Raw genomic sequence first — 23,432 nt, forward strand, 5'->3', positions numbered from 1 at the left:
CCAACTTCTGAGAATTAAGATATCACTAGTTTGTCAAACCAAAGGGAAATACGACCAACAGTGTCACCTGGAAAAAAAGCACCCAGAACCCTAAATGACATAAATTGAATTTATGACTGTTCAGAAAACAAGACATTGTTACTACAAAACTATTTAATAATCTCAGGAGATAAAAAGTTTGTTTTCAGACTTCGGCAAAAAATTAACCATGAAACTAACTGCCAGATTAAATAATATTATCTAACAAAAGTAGTTTACTAATACACCTATTATTTTAAGGAAATGAAGGACTGATTACACTGTGAGCTTAGAATCATTAATGTCACTCCTACTGAAGTTATAATTTAATGCCTGATTATAAGATAAACATACAAAGTATCCTAGATTTTGTCTTTAATCTTTTATTTTGCCTCTTGTGCTTATTTTAAGATAAGTTCTATTTCCACCTCATTAGCAAGAAACAAACTTTGTTTTCTCTTAAAATGGTTCACTGCAGAGACAGAAATATTCGACTCCGTGACTTGGGATAATTGTGTATTATTTCCTTACTAAATCTGTCACTGCCCCTTTTCCCTACAATTAACTAAACATCACAGGTCCAAGAGCACAGGTCCAAACCTCAGAAATGCCAGGCCCTGTTCCTGGGTCTGCCATCCCTTAGGCTCCATGCATTCAGAAAATGTTCGTGCCCCTCAGGATCAGTTTCATCACCTATGAGCCCCGAACCAAGAGATCAGAGGTTCTGGGGCAGTCCGATCTAAACCTGAGACTTTTTACACACACACACACACACACACACACACACACACACACACGCGATGCAATGCAATGCACTGGGCAACACAGCCTCCATGAGACAGACTTTTCAAAGCCACACACATTCCCCTATCCCCCCCCAAGCCAGGAAACGTGAGAAATCTGCTCTTTATCTATCTGCAGCTATAATACAAATAGGGTGACTCCTAAACGACCTATGACCCATAAAGAATGCATACCACAGCCTGGCTATGAAATGCAGCCCCTCATTGCCACCTTGGGGTTTTCAATAGTCTGAGGTGATCAGGCAGCAAGAGAAAGTAAACTGCAGTAAAAGAACATTACATTCCTTTCTCACTACTCAAGGGGCGGGGGGGGGGGGGGGGGGGGGGACACTATTTGATTAATAACCATTACTTCAAATGGCCTTCCAAAGAGCCCTTCCCTGTCATCAGAATTGATGTGAAAGTCAGTTATTTGATCTCAGAGACCTACAATAAAGTAGTCCGTGGTGACTCCTCCCAAAAGCACAGATCTACAGGTGCTGATCACAGAGTTTCTGAATTGCTCCTGGCTCCGCCAGGATGCTCTGACTGAAAAAGGAAATACACCAGTCAGCACTCAGCCTGCCAGGTATCAGCCGGGTCACAATATTCTCATCTGTCACAGCCCTGACTCACGAGAGTTCTGCTCTTGACACAACAAAGCTGTGCAGAACCTCCAGCTTGATTAGCGACTCACTGTGTGTTCCTCCAGACTGCAGTCTGTAGGGTACGTGTGGGCCACGGCCACCGGCCTCGCTGTACTGGCGGCAGTGCAATTTCAGGGTAAAATCGGAGAAGGCCATCCCAGCACTGCCACTTGTCAGACACACCCAGATACCAACATTTCTGTGGCTAAAAAAGTTGCACCAAGAGGTTCATTATTAAAAAGAAAAACGCCAGAGCAGGAAGCCTGCACCAAGAATTGACTTTCTTCCCAAGTGTTATCCTAAAATGTAAATTAGGTCGGGTCACTGCACAATAGCTTCTCGGAACCCCTGGCAGCGGCCCCCACTCCCCCCCTGACTGGACCAGGGACTGCTTCTCACCACACCCCAGGCTCCAAACTCACCTCGCTCCCTGCGCTCCAGCCACACTGGCCATCCTTTAACTCTTACCTGGCTGAGTCTTCGCACAGGCCATCACCCCCACCCAACAGCATTTCCTCCCAACCCATCCCACCTTCTCCCCTCACTGGCTCATTCTCACCCTTTTAACCTCTACCCAAACCTTTCCAGATCACCCCATCTAACCGGGGTTCCTCCACCATCAGTCTCTGTCCTGAGCTCGGGTCCCACCTCTCACAGTCTGGACCTGTTTATCTAGTGCTGGACACAGGTTACTCGATCATCTCCCCTCCAGATACAGAGCCACCTGAGGGCCAGGGCCATTTCTCTTGTACACCACTGTATCTCCAGGGCTTAGAATATACTAAATGCTCAACCATCATTTCTTAAACTAATTCAGTATCTCAATAAATTTTGCATGGAGAAAAGATGCAGCCCAGAAACCTTTTTATTTGTCCTAAATCGGTCATGATGAAGAAAAAAAAACTGTAGTCACTGGTACTGGGCTAAATTAACTTCTCTATTTCTCTCTACTAAATACCCACCCTTGGTTGGGTCTGTGCTCTCCTGCAATGTCTTGATTCAAATGGGATTTAAAAAAAAATCATTTGAAATGGGTAGTAGAAACTGTATTATCAGTGATGGTTTGGTTTCAGGTAATCCACAGAAATACTCCTACTACTAACATTTATTCAGTCCTTACTACGTTCCAGGCACCGTTCAAACACCGTGTATTTCATCTCATGTAACCTCCAAGACAGTTCCATGAGGGAGGTATTTTCACGCCCACTGACAGAGTAGGAACTGAGGCACAGACACTTAGCAACTAGCTCAAGGTCATGCAACAGGAAGAGGTGGGTCAGCCCAGTGGGGGTTCGGCCAGAGCCTTGGCTTCTTCAGTACCACAGCCGGCTTCTTTCCCTCCTAGAGAAGTCCACTCCCAGGGGAAAGAGACCAGGCAGTGCTGTCTCTTCTCATTTTGGAACCAGGCCATTATTTGCTAAGTTTTTAGGAAAAAAAGACAATTCCATCTTTTGACCCACTCGGCCTCAGTCCAGCTAATTCTGTCCTAATTCTTCCAGCTGGCCTTCCTATTCCTCAGCATCTCCCACTTCCCTGAACCCCCCATTCATGCATCTCTACCACTTTGCCATTCATCACACAGTCCAGAACTATTTTCCAACCCAGCCTATGACAAGTGTGTGAGCGTCTAAGTGTGCCCACGCACACGATCAAACGTGCAAACCTCTTACGTGCAGATGCAAACCTCTTTCCAAACTCCAGTTTGCTCTCTCTAGCTTTCAGAAGTCAGAAGGTAATGAGTCACCTGAACTATTTCAGCCTGAGATATAAAAGATAAAGTAACTCCTTGACCTTCCTAGAGATCCTAAAATGTGTAACTTATAAAAAGTTACTTGTTCACAAAGTACAGTTTGAATTAATACACAGCCCGAACATGACCAAAATCAGGTGGAAATTTCAAGAAGTGTCCAGGATGATAATTAAATGATTAAATGAAGCAGGCCACTGGCAACAGTACACCTGACTGCGATTTTCCTATCTACAGTCGTCCCTTTCTGAACTCAAGAGTCCAAGTTGCTCACAGGTACCCTTGTGGGGAGAACAGCGGGGGGACTGGAAAACTGGGTATGGGAGGGGCACTGGGCAGGGAGATTGTACATTCAGTGTCTGGAGCTGGAGACCACCTACATTTTGCTGCTGAATTTTTAAAAACCCTTCAACACCTTAATAGTATGTTGTGCCAGGTATAATAAAAGTATGCCCAAAGAGCTTCAATTCTTAAGCTGCCAAGAGCTAAATGTGAAAGGCAGCCCAAAGTAGCAGATGAAGATGTAAGGGAAAAAAACACTTCAAACCCACTGAGTTGTACAGCTCCAACTAAAGAGCAGCAAAATAACACATTCCCCAACAGGACATGCTGATTTTGCTTATTTACATGTGAACCCACTGGATTGGCTTAACCTCCATTTCCCTTCAAACACTCCACAGCTGTGATTTACAAACCTGGCTTGCACATCGGAATCACCTGTGGCACGTCAGAAACAATGCCAGGGTCTAGCTCCGGTCGAGAACCATGAAAGGAGAGTCAACCATGATCAGCCACACCCAGAACAGGGTCTGGGCTAGGACACGACCATGTATAGGGGAAAGGCAGGTAAGGGCGGCAAGAACCATTCTGTCCACTCGTCTCCTCTCCCTCCGTCCCCAAGACCAGCCACCTGAACCAACCATCCATCCATCTACCCTTCAGTGAGCACCTCTTGTGCCAGCACTGAGTACCAGAGACACATGGCAGACGACACTGGCAGACCTGCCCTCAAGGAGCTTCCATTCTAGTGAAACCACAGCATGGAGATTTAAGTCACCCCTTTAAAAGGAGGGTGGGGAGCAGCTGAAAAGGTCCCTCCCAGCAATTTCAATCGGTCTTACAGAACTTAAGTCCCTTAAGGCCACAGCTTCTCATTCAGTTCTCAGAACTAAGTTTTCTGTTGCGTTATGCTCTGCTTCAACTGGCACGACCCAACACACTGCTCTACTCAAAGGCTGGATCCAGGTAATCAAACCGTATTTCCTCAGTGCCCCTATGGGCCCCACATCCTCAGGGTGACTGGAATGTCCCAAAGTCAAGTTTGTCCAGTCAATATTCTGGGTCTTATATTTTCTCTTTTCTTCACTGCCTATCAGGCTTGGGGGATACAAAGGATATACATGAGGGGCATCTGGGTGGTGCAGTTCCTTAAACATCTGACTCTTGATTTCGGCTCAGGTCATCATCTCACAATTTGTGAGTTTGAGCCCCACATCAGGCTCTATGCTGACAGCGTGGAGACTGTTTGGGTCTCTCTCTCCCTCTCTCTCTCTGCCCCTCCCCCCCCCCACTCTCTAAATAAATAAAAAGAAACTTTTAAAAAAAGAAATATTTTTTTAATTTTTTTAATGTTTATTTTTGAGAGAGAGAGAGAAAGAGAGAGAGAGAAAGAGTTCAAGCAGGGGAGGGGCAGAGAGAGGGGGAGACACAGAATCCAAAGCAGGCTCCAGGCTCTGAGCTGTCCGCACAGAGCCTGACGTGGGGCTCAAACCCACAAACTGCAAGATCATGACCTGAGCTGAAGTCTGGCACTTAACCGACCGAGTCACCCAGGCGCCCCTAAAAGAAATGTTATCTAAAAAAGAAAAACAAAGGATACACAAGAGTCCCTTTTAAAAGTCTTTTGGTAAAAACTAAAGATCTGTAACACATTAATATCACATACTGATTCAGAACTAAACTGTGTAAACAGCAGGGAACACAGATTTAGTCAGAGGGTGAGCACCCCACTGAAGCAAGCCCTGAAAGAAGGGTTTGGCCAGGCAGGGTCAGCAACGACCAAGCAGGATATTTTAAGGGACACCAAGGGGCCCAGAGGCAAGAGAAATAATGGCAACACCAGCCTGACCAAATTGAGGAGGACTCACCAGGTAAATAAATGGCAGGAAAGAAGGCTACATCGGTACGAGGACAAGTTTAACAAAGGGCTCTGAATCCAGATGTGGTTTACCTCTGACACTGTATGACCACTATAGCAGGTCCCTGAGAAGGAGGAAGGCACTGATGGAAACTGTTTTTGTCACTAACTCTCCGATTTAGCCCAACATATATACCTGACACACCAGTTATTTTCAACAAGAACCTCATCAAAGTTGTTCATAACACTAGCATTAAAAAGCAAGTCAAGGGGTGCCTGGGTGGCTCAGTCGGTTGAGCGTCCAACTTCGTCTCAGGTCATGATCTCGCGGCCCGTGAGTTTGAGCCCCGCATCGGGCTCTGTGCTGACAGCTCAGAGCCTGGAGCCTGTTTCGGATTCTGTGTCTCCCTCTTTCTCTGACCCTCCCCTGTTCATGCTCTCTCTCTCTCTGTCTCAAAAATAAATAAAATGTTTAAAAAAAAAAAAAAAAAAAGCAAGTCAAAGTATTTACTCCAGAGTCCAAATATGTAAAAATTAAAAAATCAAACTGCTTCCCACCAATCTCTCGGGCTTTTTCGTGCTCCCATTTGCACCATCTACAGAGCACACTGGTGTTCTGGAAGCCACTGACAGACACGAGTATAAACAACTATCTGGCCACTCACATCTAATTTTGTTCCAGAACATGTGACCATCAACTGCCTGTCCGGGATGGTGTTTGGCACAGTTTGAATCAAGGTATAACACAGCAAGCCTTTCATCCCGTGTTTCAAAAGACGTATGACATCAGGAAATTAAATGCAATCTGTTTATAGTAGCCCATGACAGAGAATCTGGTGAATTCCTTCTTCCCTTAACTCATCAAGTATTTATTTCGTGCCTGTTAAGTGCCAGACACTATTCTAAACAATGTGGAAGTAGTAACAGAGGAAACGAAGCCCCCGCCCTCATGAAACCCACATGAGGCAGGCCGGGCAAGCAAATAGAAATAGAGTAAAACCCTGGTTTGCAAGCCTAATTCGTCTGGAAACATGCTTGTAATCCAAAGCACTTGAATATCAAGGTGAATTTCAAGAACCACTCGCTCAGTTGTGATCCTGTGACATTTGCCATCAGGTACTACTCGTATTACAAGACGTCACTTTTTTATCAAATTAAAATTTATTAGAAGTGTTTGCTTGTCTTGCAGAACGCTTGCAGAACAAGTTACCTGCACTGCAAGGTTTTACCATATATGTATTTATCAAGGAGTAAGTAAGGACTAGGGAAAGCAAACACAGGGAAGGAAACAGAATGAAAGGCTGGGCTATTTGGGATATTCAGGGAAGATTTCATTAAGGAAAGAACAGACACCTGAGTGGTATTTGAGCAACTATCTGAATGAAGTTGCTATGTAGGGAGAGATCCACTCCAGGGAGAGCCACCAGCATGAGCAAAAGCTGAGACTAGACAAGAAGGGGGCCTGGGTGGCTGCAGCACAGGGAGCCAGCAGGAGGGAAGATGGAAAAGTGGTCAGGAACAGGATTTTGGCATCGATACCAAAGGCAGGCAAGGGTAAAACACCCCTGCAGTTCATGAAGTTTATGATTACGGTAATACAGTAATAACAACACTCCTCCTTCCTTACTTAGCCTGCAAATTCTTCTAAGCCCGCTCTATTACACAAAAGATGACGACAGATCTGAGAAATAAATGCAGTGCAAACAGCGGTTTCAATAACAACATGAAGAAATCACTACCTATATCTGGAGTGCATTCCCTAGCCTCCCAAATGTTCAACTCATAAAATCTGATGGATAATAGAAGATTTCCAAATTTAATGATGACTTTAACCATTAAGGATGCCCCCGAGTAGAATATTCTCGACTGTTTTAGGCAGAGGATAGAATGGCCTTTTAATGTAAAACAATATTAGAATAGGCACTAGTTTCCCATCACAGTTTACACTTTAAAGTGGGCTATGCCTTAGTAAACAGCCCTGGAGAGATTGCAAACACTGCAAGACGTCACCAGCACATTAACTAAAGCCACAGACCTGTATGCTCAGCTGGAAATATCAAAGGGATGTTCTCATCTTTAAGATGATAAGTGGAGGATGCAAAACTGCTAATTTCCTTCTTCGTGGATGCACCGTAGCTTCTGTAGACATCTAATAATCACTTAATTATATCATAAGGAACATAAACAAAGAAATGCCAACAGGATGCCAACATAAAACAAAGAAATGTCCTCCATTTTCAGAAAAAGAGGCCCATCAGCAGATTTGGATTCCTGTCCACACACTGAGGACAAAAGCCTTAAAGCAGCAATATTTTTGGACAATACAACATCAGGGACATAATAGCAAGCAAACATCCTTTCTAAATCCATGGGTAAGCAGGGAACTAATCCCCAGATGTGGGCTGCCCTTTGCATTTCTCTGAAGTCACTTCAACTTCCAGCCATAAAACCGTAAAGAGAAAAACGCCACACTCACCTCTCTGACAAACTACTCAGAGGCAGTAAATGAGAGGTTAATTACACGCTGATTTCCAGGATATTTCTCAACTATGACAGTAGCTTTATCACCTAGTACAAGATCCTTTTGCCAATTTACCTAGATAAGAAACAGGATTTGCCTGAGGTGTGACAGAAATGAGAAAAAGCAAATTATGTCCCTGCTATAAAATTCAGCAATACTTTCCTTGAATAATTCTTGAATACAGTTTCTTTAATACATCAATTAATTGCCACTAAACTAAAAAGTTAAATTCCTGAGGCTTAAAATAGCCAAAGAAAGGTTACATCGGTTCTGTTAAATAAACAAAAACTTGAGAGGAAGAAATGATCTTGCTACCACTCCAACTATACATATTGGGGTTCTTGTAAAAGGTGGTCCAGGGATGAGGAAAATCATTTAATAGATATTTATTCTTTATTAAAAAAAAAAAAAAAACCCTGGGGCACCTGTGTGGCTCAATCAGTTAAGTGTCTGACTTCTGCTCAAGTTACGATCTCGCCGTTTGTGGGTTCGAGCCCCACATTGGGCTCTGTGCTGACAGCTCAGAGCCTGGGGCCTGCTTCAGATTCTGTGTCTCCCTCTCTCTCTGCCCTTCTCCCATTTATGCTCTCTCAAAAATAAACATTAAAAAAAATTTTTTTAAGAAAGAAAAGGCCTTAATTTTTTCCCTGATTTTAGAAGCAATGTGCTGATTGTAGAAAATTTGGAAAATACATAAAAGTATAAAGAAAATCATCCATGAATGCATCAGGACACATTCCCATATTTTGCTATTTTCCTTTCAATTAGTACAACACACACCTCTTCAAAATTAGGATCATACTGAGTAGACAATTTATTACATTTAAAAGCATTTCATCTGTGATAAAATACTTTTTAAATATAGTTGCATAATATTTCATTATACAGATGTGTTGTAACTGACTTAATTATACCTTTTCTGTCTATTCAGAATGCAAGATGAACTGCTGAATTCTAAAGTAACAGACCAGGAAAAGATCTATGTTATGGTTTCAGAACCTACATTGTACCTAACCTTTAAAAAACCACCACTAGTCATATATTAATGAAGTATCAAAGAATATCCATAGTTATCCGAAAAGGTTATTTCAATGCTCCTACCTTTCCCAATTTGTTAGATATAATGAGGGTATTGCTATTTTTGTCATTTTAAGTACATTTTTTATTTTTTTGAGTTTTAATTTCTAACAAAGTAAATATCAATAGACATTACAACAGAAAAAGTTCTTTGGGGTCCTCAAATACTTTTTAACAGCGTAAAGGAGTCCTGAGATCAAAAAGCTTAAAAATCCTGGGCTGTAGAATGAAGGCTCTCTTTAACAAATATACCCATGTACTATTTTGTTTGTGTGTGACTGATTTCTGCTTAAATGAGATTGCTCCAAGGCTTTTGAGAGATTCATCCTATCTGCATTGGGTGGAATTCTTCCTCTCCTGGCCCACGTTTAGTCTCTAAAAAACTAGGCTCCCAGATACTTAATATATTTCAGCATTCTATTGCCAAACACTTTCTTCAAGCAGATACAGCAAGGAAAACAGGACCCCAGAAAGTCAGAGATGTAAGATCTCTAACGACAATTACCTCTCCCTTGCTGGTTAAACACAATAAGACAAAAAACTATCAAAATACATCTGGGTAAGGGCAGAGTGATTCAGATGATGGTATCTGACACACGCTGTTTTTACTTCCTCTTATCAAAATTACACAGGCAATTCTGTGAATTCCACAGACCAAATTATACACACATACACCCTTTCACCTATCAGTGCCCAGAACTCAAGGGAAATAAGAAAACATGCGCTTAGTTCCTGTTACAATGTTACTTTCTAATCAACAATCCAAAGCCCCAAAACGATTACAGCACTATAGATATTCCTTATATTCAAGCACTGCAAGGCTACTATGCCACTGTCTTGTTTTTCTTTTTTGTTTTTTGGGTTTTTTTTGAGAGTGAGTGAGAAAGAGAGAGACAATGCACACATGCATGCAAGGGAGAGGCAAAAGGAAAGAATCTCAAGCAGGCTCCACACCCGGCATGGGGCCCAGCACAGGGCTTGATCTCACAACAGACTGTGAGATCTTTTTTTTTTAATGTTTTTTTAAATTTATTTTTAAAGGTGAGAGAGAGAGACAGAGCATGAGTGGGGAAGGAGCAGAGAGGGAGACACAGAATTCGAAGCAGGCTCCAGGCTCTATGCTGTCAGCACAGAGCCCGATGCGGGGCTCGAACCCATGAACCACGAGATCATGACCTGAGCTGAAGTCAGACGCTCACTCGACTAAGCCACCCAGACGCCCCTGTGAGATCTTGACCTGAGCCAGAATCAAGAGGTGGGGGCTTAACCGACCGAAGCCACCCAGGCGCCCTGTCCTGTTTTTCCGTAACATTCAGTTTCTACAAAGAAACAAAATGATCGCACTTTATTTTTTTTAACTTTCTTTTTTTTAGAAAAAGAGAGCAGAGCAGAGGGAGGGAGAGGGGGAAGGGAGGGAGAGAGGGAGATGAGGAGAGAGAGAGGAAGAGAGAGAATCCTAAGCAGGTTCCATGTCCAGTGTGGAGCCCCACATTATGCTCAATCTCACAACAGTGAGATGATGATCTGAGCAGAAAGCAAGAGTCAGGTGATTAACCTACTGAGCCACCCAGACAATCCAAAATGATCACACTTTAAAAAATCAGATTGAAAATTTTAAATACTCTTTCATTATTAGAATATGTATTTGTAGCAGGTGCCCAGCACACTTCAACACCAAGGTTAAAGCAGTGAACAAACGAAGTTCCTACTCTCATGAGGTTGACATGCTAATGGGGGAAGCAGACACTTAACTAAGGAAGCAGCAGCAATGAACTACATTGGGTAGTAACAGAGGAAGCCCAGGAAACCCTGAGACAACAGGCTGCAGATGTCGAGAAGACCTTCGGGATGAAATCAGTCCCGGTGGCCAACCCTTCATGGACATGTGGCAGCACAGATCTTAAGAAGTTTAAGATTATTCAGAAAAACAAAGAAGGAGCTCAAAGGCAGGGATTTATATATAATGAAATCAAAACTCACCTGGGGAGACAATGAAGCCAGCCACCAAAATGGAGAAACAAGCTTGGTGGATCAGAGAAAACAGGACATGCTGCACTTCTGATGCCCATAAAACATGCAAGTGAATGTGTAAAGGAGGCACTGGCATAAGTGCTTGAGCTCGAGAGTCACAAACAGGCTAGATACACGGACTTGGGAGCCCACAATCTACAGGATGGGTGCAGAGGAGCCTGCAAAAGAGACCGAAGGGGAGTACCCAGGAAGAGCAGGGAATCCAGGGCTCAGGGCTCAGAGATAGGCGACTACTGCACAGAGGAACACGTTCTCAGCCGTGGTAAACTGTGTTCAGCAAGAACTGCTGAGCGGTCCATCAAGAGCACAAGCAAGCACCCTCTGAACTCAGCAATAGGGAGGATGACTTTCCTTCAAGGCTGGCTTCGCGAGCATGCACCTGGGACATGGTTTCATGCTTTGCTGCCACCATCTTGAAATTCTTAATAATTTTTGAACAAGGAACCCTGCATTCTCATTTTGCACTAAACTCAGCACGCTATGTAGCAAATTCTGCCTGAGAGCAGTTTCAGTAAAGTGGTGGAGATAAGGGAAAAAAAAAAAAAAAAAAAAAGGAATACAGTAGTGTGAGGAGTGAATGGGAATGAGCAAATTGAGACATGAGGCATGTGGTGGAGAGACCAAGGAGGCCCCCATGAACCTCATCCCCCACCTCTCATCCCCTAGTACAACCCCTTCCCTCTGAGTGGAAGTAGGACCCGTGACTCACTTCCACCCAACAGGATGTGGCAAAAGTGACAGGATTATCACTCCCATGATTATTACATCTTGCTGGAGTCTCTCTCTTACCAGCTGTCAGGAGCTGCCATGAAGTAAGTGGAACCCCATGGACCATGAAGTACAGGGACCTGTAGGAACAGAGGGCAACTTAAGCCCCATGACTGCAAAGAAATGAATTCTGCCAATAACCTCCGTGAGCTTAGAAGCAATTCTTCCCCAGGTGAGCCTCAGATGAGACCACAGCCCTGTACACCCATGGACCACAGCCTGAAGCACAGAACTCAGATATGCTAGGCCTGGATTCCTGACCCACAGAAATGGTGAGATAATAAATGCATGTCATTTTAAGCCACTACATTTATGATAATTTGTCATCCAGCAGTAGGGAACGAAGTACAAACCAGAAAGGAGAATATCCTCTCCAGACGTTTCATCAAAGGGAAGGAGAGAGAAAGTAGTAGCCAAAGTGCAGGGCATCAGGGAAGGTAAGGGTTTCACGGTGTCCATTGTATTCTGTTTTTAAGACGGGAAAGACGTGAGCATTGGCAAATCCTTATGATAAAGAAACACCAGGGCAGAGGTGGAAACAGGAGGTGGGAGAGAAACTGATTTTCAGGAAGTGAGGGGGATACTTCTTGCACCATCAACAGAAAAATAAGAAAGGATCCAAGAATGGGCAGATTTGCAGAGGGGCAGTGGGAAGAAGAGGGCACAGCCTGGAAATGACCATTTTATTAGTGGTGAAAGGATGGTCTGCTGACAGCGAGGGACAAGCAGGGACGTAGCTGACTATAAAGTTGGAGATTTGCATGTTGAGAAGGTTGGACAGAGCCACCGTGGAGAGCAGGAGTGCTGAGGAGGAAAACATTTAATTTCCTAGCAGGCCTAAGTCCCTGGTGAAGGTGGGGACCAGGATCTTACAGTGGCATCTGTGACGTGGTCTGGCAGAAACTGGCAGTCCAGGCACAGACATGGGGACAGTGAGCTGCCCCATCCTCCAGGGTTGGGATGTGCCCTCACAGCAGGCAGAAGGGAAAAGGGGATTTGGTGTACTGAGAAGGGCACCGTGACTGACACTGAGGGTGGGAGCAGGACAAGGGGCTCGAAATGGACCCAGAAGGGCAAATATCTGACGTCACCTGGGACAGCCCATCAGAGGAACTGGATTGGAGGTTCTGGAGCCTACAAATTTCAGACCCAAAGCAGCTCACCGTGTTAGCAAGATCTCGGACAGTGACTCTTTGAGGGTGATCCACCCGTTCCAGTTTGAGCATTGAAAGTCCCGTGTCTGGGGAAACTGGGATGGTTCTATAACTGAAAGTGATCCCTGAAGAAAGCCCCAGCCCCCAGTCCCAGGCAAATGAGGCCTGCTGGTCACCCACCTTGGAGGCCACTGGGATCAACTGATGAGCTCTCACAACTCCTGAAGGCTGGAGCAGGAGACTGCCGCCCAGGGGCCAAAACTTTGGAGCTAGGACTAGTAAATGACTGCACAGACGGCAGGAGATGATCACTAACCATAGCAAGCCCAGAAGGCCAAGGAGTGAGAGAGGAAGGATGTGAAAGCAGCCACGAGGACCCGGGGCGCTATCTGGGTGTGGCAGAAGGTGCCATCTGTGCCCACCAGGGCACAGACAGCAGCAAACTCCAAGAGCCGGGTTCCATTAGGACCAGGAGGTGAAGACTTCTGGAGGATAAGCAGGCTGATCACAGAGCAGGAGTCACAGCACGAGGCAAGTGCAAAAATCTAGGGTAAGAAGGGGAAGCACAGGACAGTCCTCAGAGGAAAGTCCCTGGAGTTCCAGGGCTACAGGAGCCCACGGAGGTAACTGCAGGGAGAGAGGGAATAGGGTGGGAGGTAACCCCGTGTGGGGTGTGGGGTGGCTGCTGGTGACATACTAAATGGCACTCCAAAGCAGCTGGTGTCCCAGGAAGTCTGTGGGACACAAGCACAGGTGTACTTTAACACAATGAGACTGCTATGTGGTGTATACACATTTATCCTGAAGAAAAGAAATTAGGAATTTTCTAAGCTCCACCAGGTGTTCCTCTGGTCCTTATCTAAAAGTCCTTTCTGCTTGGGACTCAATACTCAGATGTCTGTTTCACAAATAATCATTTTTTTCTGATATTCAAACCTTCACCCAACCCTGAGATTCTCCTTAAACCTCTCACATTTCACTAATAACTTGTAAGTTACCTGAATCCAGAAAATCCTCATGGATTTAACTGATATGAGGCCAATAACTAATACAGAAACCGAGTACAGAATATATTTCTTGACAATCAAGTGCCAAAGTTATCACATCACCGTGGAACAGAGAAGGAGAGAATATGTGCTATGTTGTTCTGTGTCACAGGGAGTTGTGTTTTCTGGCGTGTGTGTGTGTGTGTGTGTTTATGCACATGTGCAAGCATGCATAGGTATTAAGAGTATATACCATCTGGAGATTTAAGTCCTGTAGAAGCTCAGAAAGACTCAATAATAGAACACTGTTTCAACAAAAACTTTTTAGCCTTATTTACAAAAATATATATGCAGAAAAACTTCCTCAACTGAAGAACAATTCGAGTACTTCTATTCAGTCTAACCTTGCTCTCAAGTTCTGGAGAAGACAGAGTTCAGCCAGGCCTTGGGTGGGGCGGGAGAACTAACCAAACAAAAAAGCACAGTAAGCTCACAAGTGCCAGGAGATCCGATGGTTACTCAACAGGTTGGGCCTGGGAAGGAAACCGAGGGCCCTTTGCCACCCCTCACACAGCCCACAAACAAGCCCTCTCTCCCCGTCCTCTCATTAATTCAAGACCAGGTTTCATGAAGGAAAATGGGCCCCTATTCTCATAGGGTAGCTTACGAGCCCCAGCACAGCCCCAGCACAGCCCCCACCACACAGGCTGGTTAAGCCAGAACTCCTCAAAAACCAGCACACAGACCCTGGAACAGAAACTCCCACCAACCAGGTTCATTTCCTACAAAGGCAGTTACCAACAAGTAAATATTTCTAAATTAGTTTCATTACTACAGAAAGAGAATTCTTTTATAAAGTAAAGCTTTCAAAAGTTAAGCCAGAATATATAAAATTTGATTTATATATAAATAAATGTGAATGTGAACAAGGAAGATAGGAACCCTATGTTAATAAGGGTAACTCATATTTTTTTTCTCCAATGAAAAGACATTGCAAATGCACCTACCAAAAAAACAAAAAACAAAAAACAAAACCCAAACCCAAAAAAACCCAAAAGCCAGTATAGGAAGGGGACAGAGAGATCTACTGGTCTCTATCAACATTACACTGTCACCAAATATTTGTGCCAGGCAGCAGTGTGGTGCAGGAATAGGTAGCAAGACAAGTCAAAGCCACTGTGAAAATATTACACCACGATGAAGGAGAGTATTTACAACCCTTGTCGTCTCAGACAGGTATTGACAGAGACTGAACGGTTTCATGATGGACACCCAAGAACCCAATCTTTCGTGATCCCACCAAGGAACAAGAAGCAAATTCAACTCGGAGCCTGTCAGAGCGGTTTGCTGTTCCTGCACACGTGTGTTTTTTCTATCCACAAGTACTAGGGAGAAGGGGAAAGCAATGAGCAAAACAATTGCAAATCAAGTGCTATTTAGCTAAAATGAAATACTTCAAAATACTTATCCATCCCATAATGTCCATGGAATAGTGACATTTTTACCAGAAGCGCGTATCTTCCAAAAAATTCCACAATTTAATCATCGGGGTCCCAAACATTGAATAGAGGATGAATAAATACATGGGGATAAAACATACTGGACACACAAAAGATATTTTTAAAAGGTAAAGTACAACTCATCCAGAGTATGACAGAGATGGTTGGGCATTTGAAGAAATCTTCAGGGGGGAAAAACAGCCTCTTACAGAACGCTCTCCCTGGCAAAGACATGATGTCCAAAACTGTAACAAGATGTCACTTTTTATTTAGCCTCGTATCATACAGGTCTGCTGTTCTGTTAAACCCACAAGTTCAAGTTCACACATCTGAAAGACTAGATTATTCAGTGACCCATGGGAAGATCTCAACATTTATTCCTACCTCAGATACACATTTTCTTGTTTAGGCTTTATTCATGATCATCCAAAGTTTTAATGCTTTTTAAAAAAATTTTTAATGTTTATTTCTTTTTGAGAGACAGAAAGAAACAGAGTGCAAGTTGGGGAGGGGCAGAGAGGAGGAGACAGAATCCGAAGCAGGCTCCAGGCTCCGGGCTGCCAGCACAGAGCCCCACGCGGGACTCGAACTCATGAGCTGTGAGATTATGACCTGAGCTGAAGTCGGATGCTCAACCGACTGAGCCACCCAGGAGCCCCCCACCCCCCCAATCATTCAAAGTTTAAAAAAAAAAAACCCAACCTTTAGTAAGACAAAGTTTGCCCAAGAAATTGCACTACACTTGTCACCTACTCAAGGCACAAGCAACAACAGGTTCCTGAAAACAAACGGGTTACTGAGAATGAACGCTAAACTCTGGATATTTGCAGGCTCCTCACTCAAGGCAACAGATAAAAAGATCCGGGCAAGAATGCACCTCCCAATAGCGGTGGTGCCTTGGAGAGGGAAGGAAAAGTCCCCCAAACAAGAATTTACCACCACCACTTGCCCCTCCCCAAGAAGCTCTCTTTCCGAAAATCAAAACAGACAAAGTTCAACTTCAAAGGGAGATGTTGTAGCAAGTCCAGAAGGCGGGAAAGTTGGCATATCCATCTCTGTGTGCAAATGAATGACCTCATGAGGCATAGAAACGAGCAAACAATGCAAAACAAACTGTTCCAACTCTGGTACCAGTTACTGACCTTCCAGACCAATGGAACATGCTGTCTCTGGCAGCACAAGCAGAATGTGCATAAGAGAGCAGCTACTCTGCTTGAAAGCAAATACCTTCTACACACATTCACTGAAATCTAATAACAAAAGCAAACACTTCCACCTATGAATCAGCGCCCTCTTTAAGTGCTGTGACAATACATGTATATAAACAAGTCAAATGCATGGGGGTCTCCCCAAGCCTGCATGTGCACCGTCCCCTGCCCAACACTCACACACCCTAACCATGCTCAGTCACCTTTCCAACTCAGTCACCCTCCCCAACTACAAGAGGTTAGGCTTTAATATTCATTGTAACGCCACCACCAATACCTACAGCATGAAGGCTTTAAGGCAACTAAAACTTGAGCTCCTAAGGATCATAATTCATGACATATGGTCTACTTACGAAATGTGCTGGGAATTTTCTATTGTGGGGGAAATGTTTAACACAATGAAAAACTACAACCAGAGGAAGAAGGGCCTTGAGCTCTGGGCCCAATTCTGTCCAACGACCTGCGTGAAACTCTGGGCAAGGAATGGTCCACCTCTCTAAACCAGAGACATTTCCTTCTAGGTCTAGATTGTTATTAAATTATTAGGAAATATCAAATCTAGACCAAGGCACAGGGTGCGAAATTACCATTGGGGAGGCACACGCGAGACATATTTAGTGAGCTAACTTCAGTGCTGGCCCACAGTACACTCGCTCCCCAATCAAGCTTGACACAGCAGTGACACAGAAAGAACCTGAGGGGCAGTACAGGAGGAGGCTCCATGGAAAACCCTGAAAACTGTTTACAAACCATGCTGCTTGGCTCACATGTGATTCACGAGCATTCCTTCCAAATGTATCACTGTGGACGAGTCAGTCAGCTCTTCCTGCTCCTTCTTTCTATCTGCCCCTCCCACAGCACAGAAAACATGGCGTACCTCCCCACCTGCGAAGTGTCATAAGACCTGATACTTAAGATTTCAGGTCTATTCCACCTGTGAAAAAACATGGACAACCAACAGGGTTTAGTAAACCACACACGTTTCACCCAACCATACTGATCCCTAATACGGTACATATTTCCTATGGTGTTTTATGTTGTAATAGTACTGATTGTGACCCGCGGTATAAAATAAGAGATCCATCAAAGATAGATATGTAAACAAGATGTGTATAGACATACATAGTGGAATATTACTCAGCCTTTAAAAAGAATGAAATTCTGGGGCACCTGGATGGTTCAGTTGGTTAAGCGTCCAACTCTTGATTTTGGCTCAGATCATGGTCTCACAGTTCCTGACATGGAGCCCCGCATCAGGCTCTGCACTGATAGCACGGGGCCTGCTTGGGATTCTTTCTCTCTTTCTCAAAATAAATAAGGAAGGGAGGAAGGAAATTCTGACACCTGTTACAACAGGAATGAACGATGATGATAGTGTGCTGACTGAAATAAGGCAGACACACAAAGATGAATACCGTATCATTCCATTTATATGAGGTATCTACAAAAATCAAATTTAGAGAGACAGAAAGTAGAATGGGGGTTGCCAGGGCTGGGGATGGGAGAGAACAGGGAGTTAGTGTTTTGTCTAATGAGTACAGAATTTCCATTTGGGAAGATGAGAAAGTTCTGGAGAGGTATGGTCATGATGTCTGCACAACAATGTGAATGCACTGGGGCACCTGGGTGGCTCAGTCGGTTAAGTGTCCGGCTCCTAGTTTCGGCTCAAGTCATGATCTCATGGTTTGTGAGTTCAAGCTCTGCATCTGGCTCTGCACGGACAGTGTGGAACCTGCTTGGGATTCTTTCTCCCTCTCTCTCTCTGCTCCTCCCCCACTTATTCTCTCTCTCAAAATAAATAAATAAACATAAAAAGTTTTTAATGTGAATATACTAAATGGCATTGAACCATATGCTTAAAAATGGTTAAGATCGTTGTGTGTCAACTATACTCAAAATTAAAAAACCATTTAAAAAATGACAAATTTTATGTTATGTTAACACAATAAAAAACAAAGCTGAGAGTCAACAGCTGAGAAACTCCCCTAAAAAATGAAAGCCTTCTATACGACATGGTATTAATGAAACTGGAACAACTAGGAAAAATATTTCCGGTAGTATTCTGTAGCATTCGTGTGAGATAGTAAAAAATACATGTATTAGTCTCTGCCCCGACTTCCTGACACAGAGTTCCAAAAATCTAGCACTAGGAGAATCTCTCATTCTAGGGGTTGGTCTTTGACCCCACTGAACGGGGCTCTGAAACCAGGGTAAATTCCTAAGTGGTAAGAGCAACGGAGGCATCTTTTGTCCTACTGAGGCAACTCTGGGTGTACTCCTGATGGGGGCTGGTCACCAGAAAGACCAACCCACGATCAGAAACTTGGAATTTTCAGCCCCAGCCCTCAGTTCTCAGAAAGTTAATAATTGATCATGCCTCCATGAGGAAGCCTCCATAAAAATTCCCAGCATTCGGGGCTCAAAGAGCTTCTGGGCTGGTGAATACACCCATACACCGGGGGGTGATGCACCTCGAATCTATGAGACAGAAGCTCCTGCACTCAGGCCCCTCCTAGACCTTGCCCTATGTATTTCTTCACCTGGGTTTTCATCTGTATCCTCCACCATATCCTTCAATAAACTGGTAACCAAGTGTTTCCCTGAGTTCTGTGAGCCATTCTAACACATAATCAAATCCGAGGGGGAGGAGGTCACGGGAACCTCTAATGTGTGGCCAAGCAGGGCAGGAGCTGGAGGTAACCTGGGAACCAAATACTTGCAGCTGGTGTCTGAAGCGGGGAGGTGGCCGTCACGTGGGACCACATCCAGGCAGAGAACATCAGAACTGAGTTAAATTGCAGGACACACAGCTGAGGTCACTCAGAAACGCTTAGTGGGGAAAACCCCCCACACACCTGGTGTCACAAGTGGTGAGCGTGGCAGTGGTGTGTCAGAGTAAAGGAGAACCACAGGAGGAGAGACTGGGCAGTTTTGTTTTTCTTTACAGCTAGAATCCTAACGCTGCACTCAACATATACTACTGAGTCTTAGTTTGCTCCAACTATAAAACAGGAACAGGGATGTTTATTAATAAATTAAAGTCACAATGCCCCAAAAAAATGTTGACGAAAAAGTTGAGAACACTGTGAAAATTTAGTTAAGAATAGACATTATCAGATCACTAGGAAAAGGGGATGTTATTGGAAAATTTAGAAAAATCTTCCCAAAGTATTCTGGGGTTAATATGTGTCACTACTATTAAAAAGTAGGAAAAAGAATAAACACCGATTTCAAGCAGGAGCTCAAAAAGTGTATAATCATCCAAGGCTCTCTTTGATCAAAAAACTATTTCTTTTTAAAAACTCTTTTTATCTCAAAGACATGCTGACTGATACCACAGTGTCTGCCCCTGCTTTTTTTTTTAAGTTGAGAGCTGAGGATTTCAGCTCTCAAAAAATGGTAGCAGGGGCCGTGTTCTCTTACCCTGATTTCACACCCAGTGTCCTCAAATGCCAAGTCCTTTAAACTCAGATCTATAAAGCTATATTTATGACAACACACATCCACAGAGGCAACCCTGGATAAGCAGGCCCAACGTCTTTTCCACAAATGTAAATGAACATATGCACTTACAATCCACAATTTTCTATTCACATATAACTCCAATGTTAAAGACATTTTTTCTCCAAATAACCATCTTTGGGCGACTAATGTTTTTATGGCTGCAGGCCAGGAGATACAAGGAGTTAAATTAAGTTTTATTAAAGGTATTAGCATTAACACCAGTAAGAATGGTGGCCCCTTTCCTCAGTTCTTCCCAAATGGTCTCAGTCCTACAGCTGGCACCTATTTCTGTGCTTACACAGGGCGTCACAGGGGTCTCCATCTTTAGTCCAAGTACATGAAAGTACAAAGCCCTTTCCCAATCAGGCAAGCTCAATAAGCAAAATGGTGCCAACTTCACTTGCAACGAATGAGCAACTACTTTGTCTACCCTATTTGTTAAACCCAAGCATGGGCCTAGCCTCCCTAACAGATGTAAGCTCCCCAAGGGTAAATATCCTGCATACCGATCTGTGCCCGGGACACTGGGTCTTCCATTAGGAGTTTAATAAACCTAAGTTACTACATTTCCACAAACTCAATCCATTTTTATTCATCTTTCCTCACCTTGCCAAATCTCTCTAAGTGATATTCTCAAGGTTAGAAATATACAGAAGAGGGATGCCTGGGTTACTCAGGCGGTTAAGCATCGGACTCTGGATTTCGGCTCAGGTCATAATGTCACAGGTTCGTAGACTCGAGCCCTACGTCAGGCTCCGCGCTTAGGATTCTCTCTCTCCCTTTTTTATCCCTCTCTATCTCAAAATAAATAAGTAAACATGTTTAAAAAAAGAAATATACAGAAGAAAAGCATACAATAAACAAGTTCCTTCCCTATCATGGACACACATTTCCGTCTAAGATGCTGAAATAGTACTACCAGCTTATAAATATGACCGGTCTTTACTCGGGGAAGAAAAATCCATCTCAAACATGACAAGAGATGGGATCTTGGCAAACTGTTCACTTTTTGCTCCTTGATATAAAGTCAATAATAGGATTCTTTATTTAGGATCTATAGTCAGTCCACTATCAGGAAGCAAGTAAGGGCCACTGATAAGGCTAGAAAACAAACCACACCTCAGTCACCAGAACAAAGCGTAGGGAGTTCCTGTTCAGTCAAAGACAAACATGACAATTTTGGAAGAGATTAAGATGAGGGAGAGGCAGAAGAGAAGTAGGCACATCATGCCTGACTAATCATTGGTAACTAACACTGACACAATCAAATGCCAACTCACAGAAGGCAGTGATTTGATTCACCTGCAATTTACCAACCATCCGAAATCCCTCTTCCAATCACTCTCTCCACAAAATAGACCATGTTTTTGTTCAAACGTGCGCTAAAAAGGACAGCCCTGTTCACAAATCTTAAGACTTCACCAAAATTATAACAAAGCAAAAAAACAAAACAACAACAACAAACCCCACATTCACTTGCTATTAATTTCTACAGACATCTCGGAAAAACCCTGGAACCAGACACCAGGAAAGGACACCCCTCATTAAGTTATGCATTAAGCTCAAGTCAGTAAATAAACTGATTTTCTAAGAGAAAAGATATTTCCTTAATGGTTTATGAAACAGTTACCAAAGTGACACACCGATTTTGAAAACTCATTTATTAGAATGTAAGCTTCTCAAAAGTAGGTTTTGCTATTTAAGCATCACTTCTCAACATCCACAGCAACTGACGTTAAGTCTCTAAACACAGGAAGGCACAGTTACTGAATAAACGGACTCCAATCTGTTGGAAACAGCAATGCTTAAAGAAACTGTATTTTAATATTCAGAAGCCAGTTGTCTGTTTTCCCTATTACAGTGCAGATTCCTTCTGAAGCCTTCTACTGCAAAGTAACCAAAATCTTACCAGATTAAGAATAAACCAGATAAAACCCATGAAAGATTCACCTCCAAACCCTACTCATGACTTACAAGTTCCTACCTCCCTGCCCAGCTGGCAAACGACCCTAAAATTGCTTCCCTGAGCTTATCAGCCAAACAAATGGAAACTCTAAGCGAACACAGAACTTTCCGTCAGTAGCATCAACCAAGGAAAAACACACAGAGGCAACAGAATCTCAAAACCAGGTTGACTACTCAATACCTGGGATGAGACACGGATAAAATCGTTTTGTCATTCCCCAGTTCTTCTTTCCAAAGAGATGGGGTACCTCAAAATAAATCATGTGTGCAACCAAATACATGGAATTTAAAAGTCAAGGCCACACTACAGAAGAAACAGCTAAAGTGTGAACAATGAGCAACAGTGTAAACAGCATCCCCTGCTCATTTACCCACAAATAAAAGCCCACGGAGCACATGGCTATTTTCAATTTAAAAAAATGCAAACTGTTAAAGGCCAAAGCCATAGGATTATGCTTGGCCCTTAATTCACTGGCCTTTCATTCATTTTAATTTACCAAAAGGAAATGCCAATGTGATCCTCGTACTTGGCCTCCCAAGATCCTGACTTCATACCAAAATGGAACTTAAAATAATGCATTCTGCAGAATTTTCTTCCCAAATATTTCCTTCCTTACTGAGAAGACAAACGATTTAGTTATACTTGAGGACTAAAACCTAAGGAACTCTTATCCCGTGTTGCTTGGGCAGTAGAGAAGGCTTAGGCATCGCCTCCAGTGGGAGAACACCTGGGGTTACAGCAAACCAAGAACAAAGCAGAGTCCTTGTTGCTGGAAACACCCGTTTCATGCACTTCATCTTCTACTGGGGGTACAGGGGGAGGGGAAAGACAAGCAAGAAGCAAAGGAGCTTATAAGGTATCCGCAGTGAGTCTGGTCAAGCGTTAGGAAAACGAATAAAGCAGGGTAAGAGGGTGCAGGTCAGGGGGCCGATTTTATAAGGGGTAATGGAGAGGCCTCTCAATATCTGGGATGAGCTTTCCAGAGAGAGGATCTGGAGATCCCCACACACCCTGGGCAAGCGTGTGCTTGGCCTGTTTAGGAAAAACAGAAAAGAGGCCAATGTGGCTGGAGCGAGGGGAGGAGGAAAGTGGTTGGAAACTAGGTCAGGGAGGTGGCAGGAGCCAGACCAGCTTCTGATGCACTCCAACACTTGGAGAAATGGCTGATTCAGGAATCAGAGTTCTACACCACCAAACGCGGTGGAAATCAACTCCTTACAGCGACCCCCCTGTCCCAGCATTATAAAGCCCCTGGGAGGTTCCAGGGACCATCTCACTTCAGCTGCACCTGCGGGTGTCCACGCCCATAATAGCTGTGGAACCAATGCCCAGTTCCTGTAAGAAGACACACAGTAGGACGCTCAAGATTAATGCTGGAGATTGTGCA

At 43.7% G+C, this 23,432-nt stretch overlaps 1 protein-coding gene across 5 annotated transcripts in view; it reads right to left on the reverse strand.

Moving 5' to 3' along the window:
• FAM107B (family with sequence similarity 107 member B) overlaps positions 1-23,432 on the reverse strand; it is a 165,155-nt gene that overhangs the window by 42,515 nt on the left and 99,208 nt on the right. The window contains exon 1 of one of the 5 annotated variants that reach the window (XM_042991098.1): positions 11,750-11,771. The exons of the other annotated variants lie outside the window; for them this stretch is intronic. The gene's annotated coding sequence lies outside the window, so the exon portion shown is untranslated. Of the gene's footprint in view, positions 1-11,749; positions 11,772-23,432 lie in introns of those variants that run through there. 5 annotated transcript variants of the gene reach the window in all.

This window comes from Panthera tigris, chromosome B4 (assembly GCF_018350195.1).
Source record: "Panthera tigris isolate Pti1 chromosome B4, P.tigris_Pti1_mat1.1, whole genome shotgun sequence".
Classification (NCBI taxonomy): Eukaryota; Metazoa; Chordata; class Mammalia; order Carnivora; family Felidae; genus Panthera; species Panthera tigris.